The sequence below is a fragment of the Xyrauchen texanus genome, chromosome 23, assembly GCF_025860055.1.
Source record: "Xyrauchen texanus isolate HMW12.3.18 chromosome 23, RBS_HiC_50CHRs, whole genome shotgun sequence".
Lineage (NCBI taxonomy): Eukaryota > Metazoa > Chordata > Actinopteri > Cypriniformes > Catostomidae > Xyrauchen > Xyrauchen texanus.
Window position 1 is genome coordinate 10,843,586 of NC_068298.1, and position 18,011 is coordinate 10,861,596.

Consider the following 18,011-nt stretch of genomic DNA (forward strand, 5'->3'; position numbering starts at 1 on the left):
TAGCCTATTTTCCAGATGCTCTCCTTCACGGAGCATTTCTCAGGAGTGAGTCTTAGCAGTCACAGACTGATATCCCTGGATGCAGGCCAGGGGTCGAACTGTTCGGCCACTTTCCCAATAGCTGCTGTCACGCCTGACCCCTGCTTTGGATAGGTAAATTGCAGGCTGGTATTGCCTTCTCTTTCTGTCAGAGCTTTGCCATGCATCACACCAAGCAGACACAATGCAGAGGCTGTCATAGCAGACATTGCAATGAGCTACTAGGCTCTCACCTGTGAGGCATCAGCTGCCCCCCCCCCCCCCCCACACACACATAGACACATAGAGATGGAAACAGCAGATCTGCTTTTGCTGCCAGATTCTCAGTGCTCTTGCTCATTAATGTGTGTCTTCCTGTCTGCTTCATACTACCTGCATCTCCCCTCAACTCCCCACCACATTCCTTCTTGTCACTACATTCAGCAGTACATACTTCCTTTAGCACTGCTTCTACTGCATGGAATTCTGACATCAAATTCAGATCTATTTCTTTCATTCTTTTTTTTTTTTTTTTTTGTGGTTGTCTTCCCTTCTTTAATACATCACCAAAAACATTTCTCATGTGCTGTTTTGACAATTGCCATAAAGTCTGTCCCACTTTGCAATTCATTCTGTCCCAGAACTGTCCACTGACAGGAAGAAGTCGTCTGATTGAAACGTACAGCTACCAACCGCAGTGCGTTGCATTATGTGATAGTTAAGGGCATGTTATTTTACTGTAATCGATGATACAGCATTACTGTTTTTGCCATAAATAGAGTTGCATCTAAATATAAGTTGCACCTGGTAAAAACTGTGTTCTTGTGAGAGAAAAACTAAAATAAAACAGTTAAGTCACATCTGTGTATAAGTTGCACTGATAGCCTGACAGTTTTATATACGTTATATAAGTCGCATTGAACTATATGTATTACCTTTATACCTTTCAGATAACAAAATCAAGACCTGCAGAATATTCTATAAAATACGGTAATATACAGTTGTGATGTAACATATGGTAATAAAAAATATGACATGTGCTGTTGTATTTGATTATACACCATTTACCTGCTACCAAGTGCAGCATACAAAACTCTATTTGAATATACATTTTGTTCATAGATTTGATGCCATCAACATTGCAAACTTAATAAATTAATTGACTAGATTTTTCAAGAAAGTGTTGAAGAACCATATGACTTTATTTTTCTTAACACAAAAGGAGAAATTTTGAAAAGTGTTGTTCTCTGGGATTAAATACAATGGCAGTTTATAGTGACCACCTCTTCAAGCTTCGAAAGGACACAAAAGTGCAATTCAGAAGTCTAATAAATTATTGTATGTGACTTATGCCTTGTTCTGAAGGCATACATTAAGGCTTGGTGCCTTCGGGAAAGGCATTAGTCACATACAATAATTTATTAGACTTAACAATTATGCTTTTGCATCAGCTTGAAGAGTTGGTTACCATAAACTGCCATTGTATGACATCACTGAGTACAAAATGATTTTAATATGGGTTATGACAACACAAGGATGAGAAAACAATTACAGAATTTGTATTTTTGGGTGAACTATGCCTTTAACTTATGTGACATCAAAATGTAGTATAAATGACTTCATGCCTCATTCTACAGTATAATTAGAATTCACATGAGACCAACAAAAAAAACAGTTTTGACCATTCAATGATTATTTAAAGTTTTAAATATGCAGTAGATTTGTGAACGTGCCATTTTTCATGTTTACATTCTGCATTCATTGCGCTAATGCGCTTACATGCTTTACGTGGCCATAATATGCACCAGTTACCTTGTGTTATTGTATTTTGTGATGACACTGATACTACTGCAAAGATGGGTTTATAAAAGAGTGTTAATTGATCGAATACAGACAAGAGAATGATGATAAGAGAGGCATACTTTATCTCACTTTGGGTAGATGTGTGAATGGCTCTCACCTCCAGATGACGCATGTGTGAAGCAGCATAAAAAACTGTGTAAATAGGTACTTAAGAGTATTTGAGTAGATTTGATTCCTTTTGTTGATAATTCAACAAAAATTATTGTAAAATGTCTCTACATGAACGATTGAACAGATGTAGGTTAGTTTGCACCAGCTCGCTAACAACTCTGCAATCGAAGAATGTGTGTTCATGTTGACTGAGCTGCAGATCACCCCTTACAATGACATGAACCAATTGCAGTAAGACGTTTTGTAGCAGCCGGTACAAAGTTCTCATGAAAGTTTGTACTGACGAGCTGTTTTGAACTGCAAAAATCAAACTCAAAAACACCTTTGTTGACATCACACCTGTTCTTCGACTGTTAATGAAGTGCGCCGGGGCCTTTATAAACACAACTTTGTTTCCCATTAGACTGAAAGCAACCTGTGCACCCCTACTCACAGGAATGGTGTAAAGCCAGCCATTTAGATTGGAGCTTGCGATTTTGAGTCTTTTTTTCTTTGCATTTAATATGGCTCTGTTAAAATGCTTTTTGATCCACAATGTCAGATACACTGAGGCAGAACGTTGCAGTATTATAACAAAACTGTACATCATTTGATTTCCAAATCGTGTTTCCAGTTTTATTCTAGGACAGGGGAAAAGAAGAAAAGGCCTACGAGACTATGCAAGATCAAATCTGAGGAACAGGCCAGATTGTGCTGTTTTAGGCTGGGATCAGTGGTGTGTAGTGTGGGATAAGTAGGGAAGCAGTAGGAAGCCTAAAATCAGGCTTTCCCTAGCTTTGTTGGTATACTGAAGAAGATCTGCTATTTATTTCCCAAGGGAGTGGTTTACATAGCCATGATGAGACCATTATATCTCGGCTTTTGCTCATCTTTTCAGCTGATCATGACAAATGTGTCACACACCAGCTCTCGTTAGTCTTAATTGGCAATTGCACTGGGGTTCACCATCAGCCAGATGTACCATCTATGTCAGTGATTGTGCACGATCTCTGGAAGGGGCCGCAGACCCCACCGACAGAGAGCTGTTTGTGTATGTAGGATGGCAGACAAGCTGTCTGACCTTCCCAACTTCGGCTGCTATTTCCAGACTTCCCTTTAATGATTTATGTCACTAGAGATGATGTTTGTGCCCAGAAAGCATATCTACCCATATTTTCTCAGTTGTGTTTCTCTCCTTCTGCCTTCCATCTATCAGCTGGGATGTTTCATCCTGTTTAAATTTGTCTGGGACCTGCCTCCGAGCCCGCACATCCCGTCTCTCACGTCTGTTCTCACTACCCCATTTCCTTTACAATCTCTTTGTCTCTCTGCATTCTGCTCTCTAAATCATTCCTTGGCTAAGTATAGGAACACAAAAGAAGGGGGTTTTATGGAAGTTGAGATTAATCCCTGTGCTGTGTGTTGGACAAGACCTGTGGTTCCTAAAATATGATAAACAATGTTAATGTAAATATGTTTTCATTGTAAACATTTTGTTCTTGATCCTCTCTGAAACATTGCAACAATATAGTGTCTCTGACTTAAAATGTTCTATTATTTTGGGCTAGATTTATTCTCAAGTTTTTAATTAATAATTGAGTAGCTATGAGAACTACAGTGAAATCACTAGAAATGATGGATGAATGGACAGACAGACAGATAAATGGATGGATGGATGGATGGATGGATGGATGGATGGATGGATGGATGGATAGATAGATAGATAGATAGATAGATAGATAGATAGATTTCTGTGATTGATGTTGCTCTTTGTCTGGGAGTGAGAGCTGAGGTAAAGACTTTTCATATTTTAGAAGAGTCTGCTATTTTCCTTTTGGTATATCAAATATTTCTCCTGAAAGATGCCATAATGTGAGTCATCATAAAATAAGTGATATGCCATGGTTCACTGGCTTATTAGAAGTAAAGCCATGAATGCATACTGGTAGCCATATGATCCTGCAGCTCTTGCTTGGTTGCCCACTAAAGCTAAGCAGGGTTGAGCCTGGCCAGTACCTGGATGGGAGACCTCCTGGGGAAAACCATGGAAGTGCTGGAAGTGGTATTAGGGAGGCCAGCAGGGGTGGCTCACCCTACTGTCTGTGTGGGTCCTAATGCCCCAGTATAGTGACTATACTGTAAAAAGGCACCGTCCTTTGGATGAGATGTTAAACTGAGGTCCTGACTCTCTGTGGTCATTAAAAATCCCAAGACACTTCTCGTAAAGAGTAGGGGTGTAACCTGGCCAAATTCCCCCATTGGCCCCTATCTATCATAGCCTTGTATTAATCTCCATCCCTGAATTGGCTACATCACTCTACTCTCTCCTCCCCACCAGTGGTGGGTGTTCTGGCGCGCTATGGCTGCTGTCACATCTTCCCTAGGCTTTGAGTGCCTAGAAAAGCACTATATAATGTAAGGAATTATTATTATTATTAAATGCCATTGTCAAGAACAAAGAAAAGGTACAGTGTAACTAAAACCCTTAAAGTGGTCCTCTTTTAACAGGATGTTGCCATTGCAGTGGCTTGACAGCATTTCTTTTAACATTCCAACCTTTCTGCCTGTTCAGTCCCCCAGGCATTCAAGTATTACAATTTTCTTTTCTTTCCCACCTTTCAAAGGTTTGTGATTCAACCTACAAACATCTCCCAAGAGGGATGTATGTGGCACAAAAGGGATGTCAGTCCCTCTGAAAAAACATAGAGCTGGCAATCTCATGTCAATAATCTCGCTATCTAACTTCTTTTCTCAGTTGAACATCAGTTTCTCTCTCATGTTGTCTCCCCATCAGTGGCACACTCTTATCATGTTGCTCAGACGTGAGGTGGGCTTGGCTCCATGCCTCAAATCAGCTCTGATCTTCTCTTGAGTGTATATGCTGCATGCATTTATCTTTGCGAGCCCATTGAGTGACTGGAGAGTGTGGAATGTCAATCGGGGTTATATCAAGTCTCAGAAAATTAATGATGTCCCCATGTGCAGATATCCTCTAAGTCAGATGGGTAGACCATTAAGATATGCTATTGAGTGTCACTGCATCCTCTGATGACCGGAACTGCTCTCCATCCATCGTGAAGAATTGAATCATTGACTTCCTGTGCTGATGGACAGATAGCATGCTGAGACATCCCCCATCCACCCTCCTTGATGGTGTCTTAGAAGTCTTAAGTGATCTCTCTACTCTCATCTAATCTATCTTTATCTTTAGCACTGATTGCATTTCAGCATTAATTTACACATAATACCTCTCTGGGCCAAACTGCAGTCCGAGGCACACATTTTTAATTTATTAAACAGCGTTTTCCTGTTTAATAAATCAAAAAGTAATGCACAGGGGTTTTGTCACTAACTACACCAATTTGTCTTTGCATTTAAGTTTTAAAAGGGTCTTGTACCTCACTCTGACAAAGTGGGCTCGGTATATGTGGTGACGGAGACAAAGGACACCCGTGACTCCCGGGGACAGATAAAGTGGACCTGGAGGTTACAGAGATGCTGACATTTACTTAATGCAGGCCACATCTCTTCCTTTATAATTGGCTGCCCTTGATAAGATCCTGGCAGCAGCAGAAGTACCCAGGTAGTGATAATGCCAGCTTGAGAACATCAGTCGATAGAACAAGCAGCCAGTATCTGGATGCAGACACATTCTCATATATCGTCATTATCGTGCACACAGCTGCATCAACACCAGGTCTTCTCAAACACCCACATGCCCAGTCTTCACGATAGATCACAAGTAAGATTGCTAAACTGATATTTTGGCCAACTTAAGGGGCAACCTTTAGATCTACCTGATAACTTGATATTGATAACAAGTAGAAAGCTTGAGCTTGGCTAAAGGCTAAAGACTCTTCAAATACCAGCATAGATTTTCTGTCTTGAAGGGCAGCTCACTGTTACAGTACATTCTGTGCTGCATGGCATCCTTATGTTTCTAGTGGTGTTTGTTCACTGCATTGTTCAAATCATCACTGTTCCAATTGCTCATATTTTGGGTTGAGGGTTTGTCCCACACGTGCTACTGACATGAATGATAAACCATACGGCTTGTTAAGGAGAGTCATACTGTCTCTATTCAAAGTAACTGGACTAAGTAATTTCCTGATTTTCAGCTGACAGACAATAAATACTGTAGGTGAAAAAATCCCATAGACTTGTGTTAAAGAAGGCACCCAAACCATATCTAGGGAACAGAATATTATGGGCTCTTTTTATTGAGCCGTTCATCAACAACCAATTAACAATGCACTGACATCTACTCCGAACACCTTAGTAGCCTCAAAGCAACACCCAGATAACCATCTAAAACACCCTAGCATCATGATGGTGAGTTTTGCATGTTGAAGCATCATGTTTTCTAAAGAATATGTCAGAATCTGGTTTATGTTCTCACCTTCAGGGTTGTGTTACTTACGATTTTCTGTATTGTCCAATCAGCGGCAGAAATCAAAGCGCCTCTCTGAAATGGGTCATAATGGCTCACTGTAACAAATAACTGTTGAAATAATCTAATAAGATGCTAAGCTTTTAGGCCTGACCTTTTCTCAACATCTTTCATCATTAAAAAGGTAAAAGAATAGGTCTTATTCTGCAGCTCTTCAGTAGCTACAGTAGCTGTAGTAGCTTTTTCTTATTCTTTTTTTTTTCTTTTCAAACCAAGCCTGTCCATCCTTTTTAGTAATAGTGGTTCTTTTTGTGTTTCTCTCTCTCTCTACGATGCTTTTCAGGCTACACACTCAGTTAAGAGGTATTTTTTTCATCCAATTTCTTTGTTTGTGGCTTTTCTCTTTTATTAACTGCAGATGTTCCACAGACTTATTTTATTTTTGAAATAGATCTCCTTCATTTCATTATTTTCTTTTTATTGTTTTTGCTTGTCCATGTGTATTTTTTTTTTCTGACATATTCATTGTGAAAACTCTGGCAGTACATAAATTCTATTAAATGTCTTCTATCAATATAAGATTACTCTCATGTAAGTGTGTGCTGTTGTACATAATGTGTGCATTTCTCTGTGGCACACCCATTTGCTCAGAGACAATGCACTTCCATGAAACACCCTATGCGCCACATTAAATGGAATCCAGCTTAATGGATCTGGTCTTTCATCACACGTGTTTTCAGTATGCTGAATTCACTCATTGAACAAGAACTAATAAACCATGACCATTCACTCTATTCCTGCCTGGGAGTTACTGAATCTTTAACGTGGCATGACCGCATAGCTGCAGCAATGCAACATGCATTCTCCACTGATTTTCAAGTGATCCTTCAAGTTGTAGCTAAACAGTTTTTTGTTTTGTTTTTTTCCGGTGAACATTTAGACTTTTCCTACACTTCTGCCTGTTCCGTTTGCCACCTTGGATTTTGACAGAATGTTTGGAGGCTGATACCAGCATATCTGGGTAATGCCCATGTGAGAGCGATGACATAGAGTGTGAACAGAAAGATGAACAGCTCGGGAAGTGTCTGGATTGAGCTGCTCTGCTGTAGAGGTCTGAAGATGTGCATCACTGAACAGCAGAACAGGTACACTGGGGCAGGAAGTCTATTGACCTGCTTCCCCCAGGGAGCTGTAGGGTCATATCGTGATTTGTCACAAATGACATCAGGTCAGCAGTTATTTAATGTGCAGCTATTGCAGCATGGTAGTGTTTGGACCCATATTGCATTCTATTCATGTACCTCAAAGTAGCATACATGACAGTTTTCTACGTATTTGTCATATTAAGCATTTAACTGTACAAAAGTGCTTTCGGGCTCACTTCTGAGATAATTATGTTGTTAGTGAGCACCTGAGTTTAATTGAGAAGATTGATGATTTTGCTTGCCCTCTTTCTGACTCTGTTTTTAATTATTTATGGTATCTTTAAAAAGCTTGATGGGAGGACACATTCGCTGAAGGGATTTATACCTAGGCCAATTATAAATTAAACCGGAAAGTTAACTGAAGAAGGAATAGCCTAATTTCCATATTAAAACTTGATATCAACCCAAAGTGTTACAATGTACACTTAAAATGCTGGTGCATTTTAGTGCCTCCACGACATGATGGCTTTCATCATGAAGATGATCTTTTTATTAAAATACTGTCATTGAATGCCTAATATATGCAGTCAAGTAAACAGAGTTCCTGCTTCCTGTCTTGACATGAGATTTCTTCTAATTAGAAACTTCAGATGCTAGTTGACATTTGTAATACAAGTGCAAAGTCTGAGGAAGCATCCTGTACTGCATTCTGACAGGTACAACTTCAAAAAGAGAAAAAACTAATTAAGGCAGTACCCTTTTCCCCTAGAAACATGCCAATGCATTGCCAAAAACAATCACAAATACTATATCTTTTTGTTTTCTTTTGGTTTTAGTTTTGCAAACAATTAAATTTTGTGATGAATATGCTAATTTGTGCCTGTTACGCTACAATTTCACATATTTTTTCTGCATTTCTGCACTTTGTTTCTGCATTTAGCTTATGCATTTTGCATTTCAGATGACTTTATCCAAATCGACTCATATCAGTATGTGCGTTCTCTGGGAATCAAACCATGTTTGCGTTGTAAGCACCAAGCACTAGACAGGGTCAACAGAAAAATCCTTCGTTTTGAGTCGTCCACTTTTTATTAGATTTTATTATGTTGGTCTAATGCCATTTACAGATTTCAGACATTTTCAAATGTGGAGCCAATCAGAAAGAAAACAGAATTCTCTGAGAGCAAAGCCAGACCAGTAGTAGTAGGACTTCCTTTTTAAGCCCCTTCATATGGTTTATATTAAGCCATATGTTGCAACTGCTGCTTTCTATTATGTCTCCCACCCATTCTCTCCTTCAATATCTTCTTTATTTCCTGGCCCTTTAAGAGTTTAAGGCCTTTGAGTATTTGTACAGAGTATTTGTAGATTTGTTGTGCTTCTTCTCTGAGATAAATATGGAACTGGGGTTTATCATGCCAATTATATCTTTAACACTGCATGGACTCCAACATTTAGATTAAATGAGGCTTCATTTGAAAAGCACTTTCTGTGTACAGAGCAAAGACACTTAAAGGTTTGCAAATATTGTAAGTAGGGCTGGGCGATATGACGATATATATCGTGCCGACGATATAAATTGTTAAACTACAGAGATTTTGCTATATTGCGTATATCGCTATATGTAAATATCCATGTGACCAGCGTGACCATATCTATCAGTGGGCACGCTTCACGTGAAACTAAAACCAGGCTTGTGCGGGGAATGAATTCGGCGGTTATTTGTATGCGCTGGTTTAGCACAGATTCACTAAAGGAATTATGCAGATCAGGCAACACCGCAAACGCATCCACAAACTCGTGGCTGATTCTATATAATTCTAATTTTGTGGGACAGATCTGAGCAATCTACAGCGAAAGATGCAGAAGTCCACCGTGATCTGACTGGCACACTCTGCCGGGACAACATCACTGATCTAGACACCTGGATCATCTCTTTAACAAGCGCACCACTTGACTACACCGCACATCTATAGGTCTCCATCATTTGAATCATTTTTGCTGATGCGATCAAGAGATTGTTATTAAAACAAGTGCGACATCTGGTTCATAAACTGACACAGATTCGAAAAAATGTATCTGCAAACTTTGGCACTACGATAATCACTTGTGATAATACAAACAATCTGTTTTGCCAACTCAGAATGAAGCATGCTAAAGAATATTATGAAAGCCAAAAGTGCTCTGTATTAATTCCATTTTTATTGTGTAAATATATTTTAAATGTATTTTCTGCAAGACATGTTTATTTACTTTGTGTATTTTCTTACTAAAATTTTCTTTGTTACTTTGCTTTGAAATTATCTTCAATTTCTTGAGGAAAGTTTATTATAAAACTGGTCAATAACATAGACTGAAATGTGGTATAATGTGAAATTGAGTATTATGATGAGGTTGATTTAAAGCTGAGTGTTTATTTTATTTTTAACATTGTCAAGTTCTAAATAAAAATAAAATGATGTAAGAGGAAGTGGTTTTCATTTAAAAAGTATTTATTTCACTGACTAGATTTACCAAAAATAGGCATTACAATATGGTCATTTATTATATTAATTGATTTGTTTTGGTTTTCCAGGAATAATTACTATATTGCAATATTTATTGTTATCGTGCTAGAAAATTTGTCATAACGTGATATAAGATTTTGTTCATATCGCCCACCCCTAATTGTAAGTAAATACCATCTTCCTACTTTAATTTAGACAATTCCAAATCCATTTTAATAACAACTCTGAACTCTTGTCGAACATTCACGAAAATGTGTGAAAACTGAAATATATGATGTAAGTAATAAAAAATAAAAATTGAAATCATTGACAATCTTCAAGTGGGACTTTCTTTTCTATCAAGTAGCGGTGTATTGATGTCTGCAGCAAACTGCTGTCATAATCCTTTGTGCAGAGAGCAAAGAAATCAAACCCACTTGGCTGACATGGAAGCAGTCTGTGGCCTCTAGGTCTAAACAATTTGAGTATAATTTCTATGGGTTTATTTTTCTTTAGAGAGGTTCATTAAATCTTGTTGACAGTCAAGGTTTTCCAGAGTCTTTAACCCAGGAATTATTATGATAATTATGATAATATTTATATATATGTTTGTTTGTATATATATATATATATATATATACAGTGAGGAAAATAAGTATTTGAACACCCTGCTATTTTGCAAGTTCTCCCACTTGGAAATCATGCAGGGGTCTCAAATTGTCATCGTAGGTGCATGTCCACTGTGAGAGACATAATCTAAAAAAAAAAATCCAGAAATCACAATGTATGATTTTTTAACTATTTATTTGTATGATACAGCTGCAAATAAGTATTTGAACACCTGTCTATCAGCTAGAATTCTGACCCTCAAAGACCTGTTAGTCTGCCTATAAAATGTCCACCTCCACTCCATTTATTATCCTAAATTAGATGCACCTGTTTGAGGTCGTTAGCTGCATAAAGACACCTGTCCACCCCATACAATCAGTAAGAATCCAACTACTAACATGGCCAAGACCAAAGAGCTGTCCAAAGACACTAGAGACAAAATTGTACACCTCCACAAGGCTGGAAAGGGCTACGGGAAATTGCCAAGCAGCTTGGTGAAAAAAGGTCCACTGTTGGAGCAATCATTAGAAAATGGAAGAAGCTAAACATGACTGTCAATCTCCCTCGGACTGGGGCTCCGTGCAAGATCTCACCTCGTGGGGTCTCAATGATCCTAAGAAAGGTGAGAAATCAGCCCAGAACTACACGGGAGGAGCTGGTCAATGACCTGAAAAGAGCTGGGACCACCGTTTCCAAGGTTACTGTTGGTAATACACTAAGACGTCATGGTTTGAAATCATGCATGGCACGGAAGGTTCCCCTGCTTAAACCAGCACATGTCAAGGCCCGTCTTAAGTTTGCCAATGACCATTTGGATGATCCAGAGGAGTCATGGGAGAAAGTCATGTGGTCAGATGAGACCAAAATAGAACTTTTTGGTCATAATTCCACTAACCGTGTTTGGAGGAAGAAGAATGATGAGTACCATCCCAAGAACACCATCCCTACTGTGAAGCATGGGGGTAGTAGCATCATGCTTTGGGGGTGTTTTTCTGCACATGGGACAGGGCGACTGCACTGTATTAAGGAGAGGATGACAGGGGCCATGTATTGCGAGATTTTGGGGAACAACCTCCTTCCCTCAGCATTGAAGATGGGTCGAGGCTGGGTCTTCTAACATGACAATGACCCGAAGCACACAGCCAGGATAACCAAGGAGTGGCTCTGTAAGAAGCATATCAAGGTCCTGGCGTGGCCTAGCCAGTCTCCAGACCTAAACCCAATAGAGAATCTTTGGAGGGAGCTCAAACTCCGTGTTTCTCAGCGACAGCTCAGAAACCTGACTGATCTAGAGAAGATCTGTGTGGAGGAGTGGGCCAAAATCCCTCCTGCAGTGTGTGCAAACCTGGTGAAAAACTACAGGAAACGTTTGACCTCTGTAATTGCAAACAAAGGCTACTGTACCAAATATTAACATTGATTTTCTCAGGTGTTCAAATACTTATTTGCAGCTGTATCATACAAATAAATAGTTAAAAAATCATACATTGTGATTTCTGGATTTTTTTTTTAGATTATGTCTCTCACAGTGGACAAGCACCTACGATGACAATTTCAGACCCCTCCATGATTTCCAAGTGGGAGAACTTGCAAAATAGCAGGGTGTTCAAATACTTATTTTCCTCACTGTATATATATATGTATATATATTTACAAGGGCTGTCAATTGCTTAAAAAATGTAATCAAATGAATTACATGATGTCCCGATTAATTAAAATAAATATATATATATATATATATATATATATATATATATATATATATATATATATATATATATATATATATGTATATATAAATATTCAGATAATTAGAAAGCATTACATTCTTAGTCTTGGGTGCATTGCATCATAAACATAACATTTTTAGGTTATTGTGTCAAGTTAAATATAGTTTAATACTTAGAACACATCTTGAGATCTCTTAGTTCGAATTTGCGCTCCATCAAATGTTTTGAACGCAAGAACGTAACGAATGTCTGTTTTGTGCTGTCTGGTTGTTTTCTTCACTGTATAAACTGCGCATTGCCACACAGCTTAAATTAAATTACTGCCCTCTGGAGTAAACAGGTGGTACTGCACGCTTGCATTTCTCAGGAATCTTCCTTATTACAATCCGGGGGAATTGTGTTTAATTGCGTTAATTTATTTAAAGCATTACATTTATAAAATTACTGAATTAATGCGTTAAATCGACAGCCCTAATATATATATATATATATTACACACAGTATATATGACTACACAGACTGCAGTAGTTTATTTCTCTTATTTTCACTGCCTCTAATCAACATTGATTCCTAACAAAAAGGACAGATATAATGGTTATCATCATTACCATCATCATCATCATGCTGACGTTTTATAATTGTAATGTGTATATAATACACGTTTATAATGTGTGCAATTTCAAATTGTAAGCATTACATTTGAGAATTCAGGTTTCTCCATGGAGGCAGTCAGTTTCAAACAAATCAGCCTAATTCCTCAGTAATAATTAGAATCTGTTAATTAAGATGTTGTGAATAATTAAAGTTAATAGGGGAAAGATTGCAGAAAGATGAGCACCTCTGGTGGGTGAGCAAACAGCATGGCAATCCATCAGTAAACTCTTACTCATTGCCACTTAACGAACCATTAATACCGTCATCTACCAATGCCAATTCAATGCATTAAGAGGGAAAAAACATTAATGGCTAAACTGAATTAATATTTTTTTGTCTTTGTCCACAAATGAACCAATTCTGAGTGCCCCTGCTGACTGAGCTCAAAGTCTCATAAGAGACACAAGTATTAAGACTTTATTTTCACTGTTTCCACATAAATATAGTTAGCCGTTCTATTTCACTCTTATAACAGTTTGTCTCTTATCATGTTTTGATTAATGCACCAGTAGTGTCAACAAACGGAATTGCCTAATATCCTTAACATTCTCTCATCTTCCATTGGTCATGCAAACAGATAATTCTATTTACGCTATTGATTGAGCTAATGATGTTTTGTCAGGCTGGTTGGGATACTCAAACAAACAGAACCCCACTATTTATTTTCAACCTACAAATAGCTTTCTTTTAGTTGTCGCTGCATATTAAGCTGGGTTAGAATAAAGTATTTAATGTTAAGAAATTACACACTCCTATGGATCATGTCAGCTTTCTATAGAGCACATTTAACTTTGTGAAGTTTTTCTTTGAAATGTTTGTTAAAATGATAAGTGAAAACAATTGAATTAGGTGGTCCTGTTGTAAAACGCATTTAGAGTTCTATGAAACAAGTAGAAAGTAGAACGGTTGTTTCATTACAAGAATTTTAGGTCTAACCGTGGCCAGAATACAAATTGCATGCCTTCAGTCAAATTAATTCAGTTAATTCTGGTTCTATCTCTCAAACCGATGTGGTCTTTAGGTAGCATAGGCTATTACTTCAAAGATATAGATGAACTCTTCTGTATGTCTGTATGGACAATTAATGTTCAAATTTGAGTCTTTGAAGACATTTTAGGTAATCAAGTAATCATACTACTCTCCAGCAGCGCTGAGCCCTGATTGGCTCCAATATTGAACTTCTTGAAATAATCAAGTGGCAGTCCAGTTATTCAGAGCCTGACCCCACTGCTATGTGACCCCACTGCTGACTCCCATTTATATGTCTTGGACAAGCCAATTACTTAACACAATAAAATGTTATATAATTCTGTATTTATTGAGCTTGCAAAATTTCATGAATGATTAAGTTAAATAATTTAAATCACATTTAATGTCAGGCTGGTTTCTTACAGTCTAAGAGTTGCACAAATGGAATCAGTGACAAGATATGACATCCAGAGCAAGTCCCAGACATTGATGAGCCTGTTTTTGAGCTACTGATCTGAAATTCAAAGCAGCTCATAGTGATTGTTGACCCCATGTGTAAGCATTAGCTGAAGTGCTACTCTTTTCATGTCAGTTTCGCAGTGTCAGGCTGGTGCTGCTCTGAGTCAAATTTAAGTCTTCCCTTCAGGATTCCTTGGGTTGAGAGCTTTATGGCATGGATATTAACTAAATACAGCTGTATCAAGATTGTAAATTTGTTTTAACTTCGTGAATTGAATTAAATTGAATTAAATTCGTGAGTTGTTTATATATATATATATATATATATATATATATATATATATATATATATATAAAGAATAACTAGACTTGTTTTTATAGTATATTGGAGTTTTTGATCATATTTACAAACATGTGAATTTACATATACTGTACATACAAATATGTAAATTCAAATATATAATTGTTTCATGTTTTGAGTCCTATGGCCTACTTTTCCAGATCTGAATAATAAATGTTTTATTCGTTTCACAGTCATTTGTTCTTGTGACTATAGATTAGTGGTTGACAGATATATCGCCCTTCTCTATTTTTAATTATCGGCATCGGCCAATAAAATTTCCCATTTGGCCGATTTGATCTTTGAGGGCGCTGAGAATCAGTTCCTTGCACGTGAAGTGAGACATGTAAATGACCAGTCACGGTGTGTTTTGTTGTTATCGTGTGTGGCGAGCCGCCCACTGTTCGGGAGGCCACCTCCATACCTCCGCCGTCTTCTCGAACAGGTCGAGGAAGGCCTCCGGATCATCGCTTGGCCCCATTTTCACGAGGGCAAGCGGTGGGATGGGATCCGAGGAGGACGCAGCACCAGCCCCCTCCCTGGTGATCAGGCTCCGCAGCACTTGCCGGTCCTCTGCTTGTGCCTGGAGCAAGGCTTGGAAGCATTGTTCTTGCTCCTGGCGAACCTCCAAGAGGGCAAGGTGTTGTGTCTGCTGGATGTTGGTGAGGGCGTTGATGACTTCGGCCAGCGGTGAAGACTCCATAGCGGCGCTCTCCTCCAAACCCGGGTTCTCGGCACCACTGTGAACTGGTTTGATTGGAGCGATGGAGGAGTCAGGAGACAACGAGGCAGGTTCAAGTTCAGACCTTTTTATTGCTCGTGCTTTCTCACACACAGAATCGATGTGACCGTTGATCACAATTACACCTCCCACAAAGGTGTGTGTATATATATATATATATATATATATATATATATATATATATATATATATATATATATTATAGAGCATGATCGAGACGCACTCCCCCGTCTGTCGTGCTTTCTGGAAATTCTCTCTCCCTCTCTCGACACTTGGCGTTCCTTAAATGTCTGTCTCTGTATCACTATAATAAGACACAGGTGTTAGAGGTAATTACAAACCAGGTGACAAGCCTTACCGCTCTCTCTCTCTCCCGCAGACCGACACACGACCACGCCCCCCATGCCACGTCGTGTTACTACAATAATAGATCAGTGTGCAACACAGTGTCATTTAAACGGTCTGCATATCAGAGCCGTGTCAGATGCGTTTGAGCTCATTATGTTAAAGTGCTTGTCTGTTTCATTCACCCTCTATCTCCTAAACTGTTCCCTGTAACTTTTAACTGTCTTGTCTAATGATAAAAAGGCAAATATCAATAACACTAATATAATGTACCATCTGCAAATATGCACATATCTCATTTAACAGGTGTAATAAACAAACCTCACAAAACTTGAGCAGATCCAGCAACCTGTGGAGCGCTCATTTATTTACCTCAAAAGCACGTATTCTATCAGCCTGTGCTCAGGAGTTCCCTGTCACTTTTAGCTTACTTTTCTAATGATAAAATGCAAATAGCAATAACATTTCTATACATTTTTATTAAAAATATGTCTGCAAATATCTAGTTTAAACAGATATAATTCACAAACCTCACGAAAATCCGGTGTTAGTTCATCGAGCGCTCATCTAATATATTCCACTGAAGCATGTATTCGATCAGCCAGAATCAAAACTTCAGAAAAAAAGTTCCTCTGATTCACAAATCATGATCGTCATCAACACCTGCCGAGGGTCGGTGAATTTTTTTGCTTTATTGATTTAGCTTTAAACTTTTAAGTAAGTCCATTTTATTTGCATCTCAGAGTTTCCTTCTAGCAGATTTTATGCAATATCCTAAAATGCACATAAAAAAAAAGCATTGATGGAAACATAGCTTTTGATGCCTTTTCTTTTGTCTGTTTTTAAAAATATAGTAAATTGTGTTTCTTCAAGCGCATGGCTTTGTGACTAACAGCATTACTTGTCATGTGCCACTCCGAGACGTGTTGCAGCAAGTCGTCGCCTGTTGCGGATAGATGAGCAAAATTACCAACGCATGAAATACATTTGGACGAGGAGCTGGCGAACTGGATTCAGCCTCATTGCATTTGGTGGGTGGCGGGTGCTAGTTTCACACCCTGGTCACTGTTTAAAATATTTGGTGACTTTCCAGATCCATGGTTTTGCCATTTCCCGATATTGTCATTCATGTCAGTTCGGAATAGGCATCAGGATCTTTGTTAGACATTGTCGATATTCGATTACATCGTCCTATTGCCCAGCCCTAATGACTGCTTTCTAATAAACTCACAAGGCCATAGAGCTGAGAAGATGCTGCTCCAGCAGTGCTGTCAGACCCTGTTTCTCCTGCTGTCTTCCTTTGAAACAGCTCTGATGAACCCTTCCAGTGCTTAAAGCCCTGATGCTCACAGCCTAAATTGTGCATTTGTGGAAGAATGTGGGACAGCAAGGTAAATGTGCGACACTGCTACTGAGCTGGAACTAATTATTGTCATAATCCAGCCAGAGGAGAGAGAGGGGAAAATAATTTATGTAAACCCACAGACTTCGATCACAGCACTGGTCACATTGTTAGAAAGATCTTGTTGCTGTCATGTTTGTGAGCATCTGACTTGAATGTTTCGGTGGGGGTTTGACTCTTGAGAGCAGTACATTTGAATCCACCACTCCAGAAATGTTTGCCACAACATAACAAGCCACTTTTTAATGGCAGTGAGATGCAGCGAAAGCCGCTTATGCACAAAGCTCACAGTAGTCTGGGAAACTGAGACAGAAACTAAGATTCAACTATGTCTGTTTTAACTTAACTGACTCACATTTGCTGTAATTTTAGCCTGTATGGTTGACTTTATAGAGCTCATCATATTTGTAAACTCGTACAAGAATATTCAGATGGAACATTCTCATTTTACTAATTTTTCTTGTGTTCCTGTTTTAATGTTGTAACATTGAGTAGCAAGGCTTAAACACTTTTCTCTCAGTGCAAGGCTGGAAAAATGTCTGAAACTCAGTTATATCACAATGCCACCACTTAGCCTATATTTCATACTATACTATGCTTATTGCAACTGCATGTCAGTTTGTTAGTTATAAAGGTATGAGAGGCTGTGCATTTTGTGTAAATAATCATGACTAAAGTGTGTTATCAGGAACAACACACAACAGAATGCCTGCATGTGACTGAACCAACCAATCAGCCTTAATTTATAAAATTGCCAATATATAATGAA

At 38.5% G+C, this 18,011-nt stretch overlaps 1 protein-coding gene across 4 annotated transcripts in view; it reads left to right on the forward strand.

The window, feature by feature from the left end:
• Positions 1–18,011, forward strand: part of LOC127663308 (ecto-NOX disulfide-thiol exchanger 2-like) — a 239,206-nt gene that overhangs the window by 144,471 nt on the left and 76,724 nt on the right. The window contains exon 1 of one of the 4 annotated variants that reach the window (XM_052154832.1): positions 7,444–7,506. The exons of the other annotated variants lie outside the window; for them this stretch is intronic. The gene's annotated coding sequence lies outside the window, so the exon portion shown is untranslated. Of the gene's footprint in view, positions 1–7,443; positions 7,507–18,011 lie in introns of those variants that run through there. 4 annotated transcript variants of the gene reach the window in all.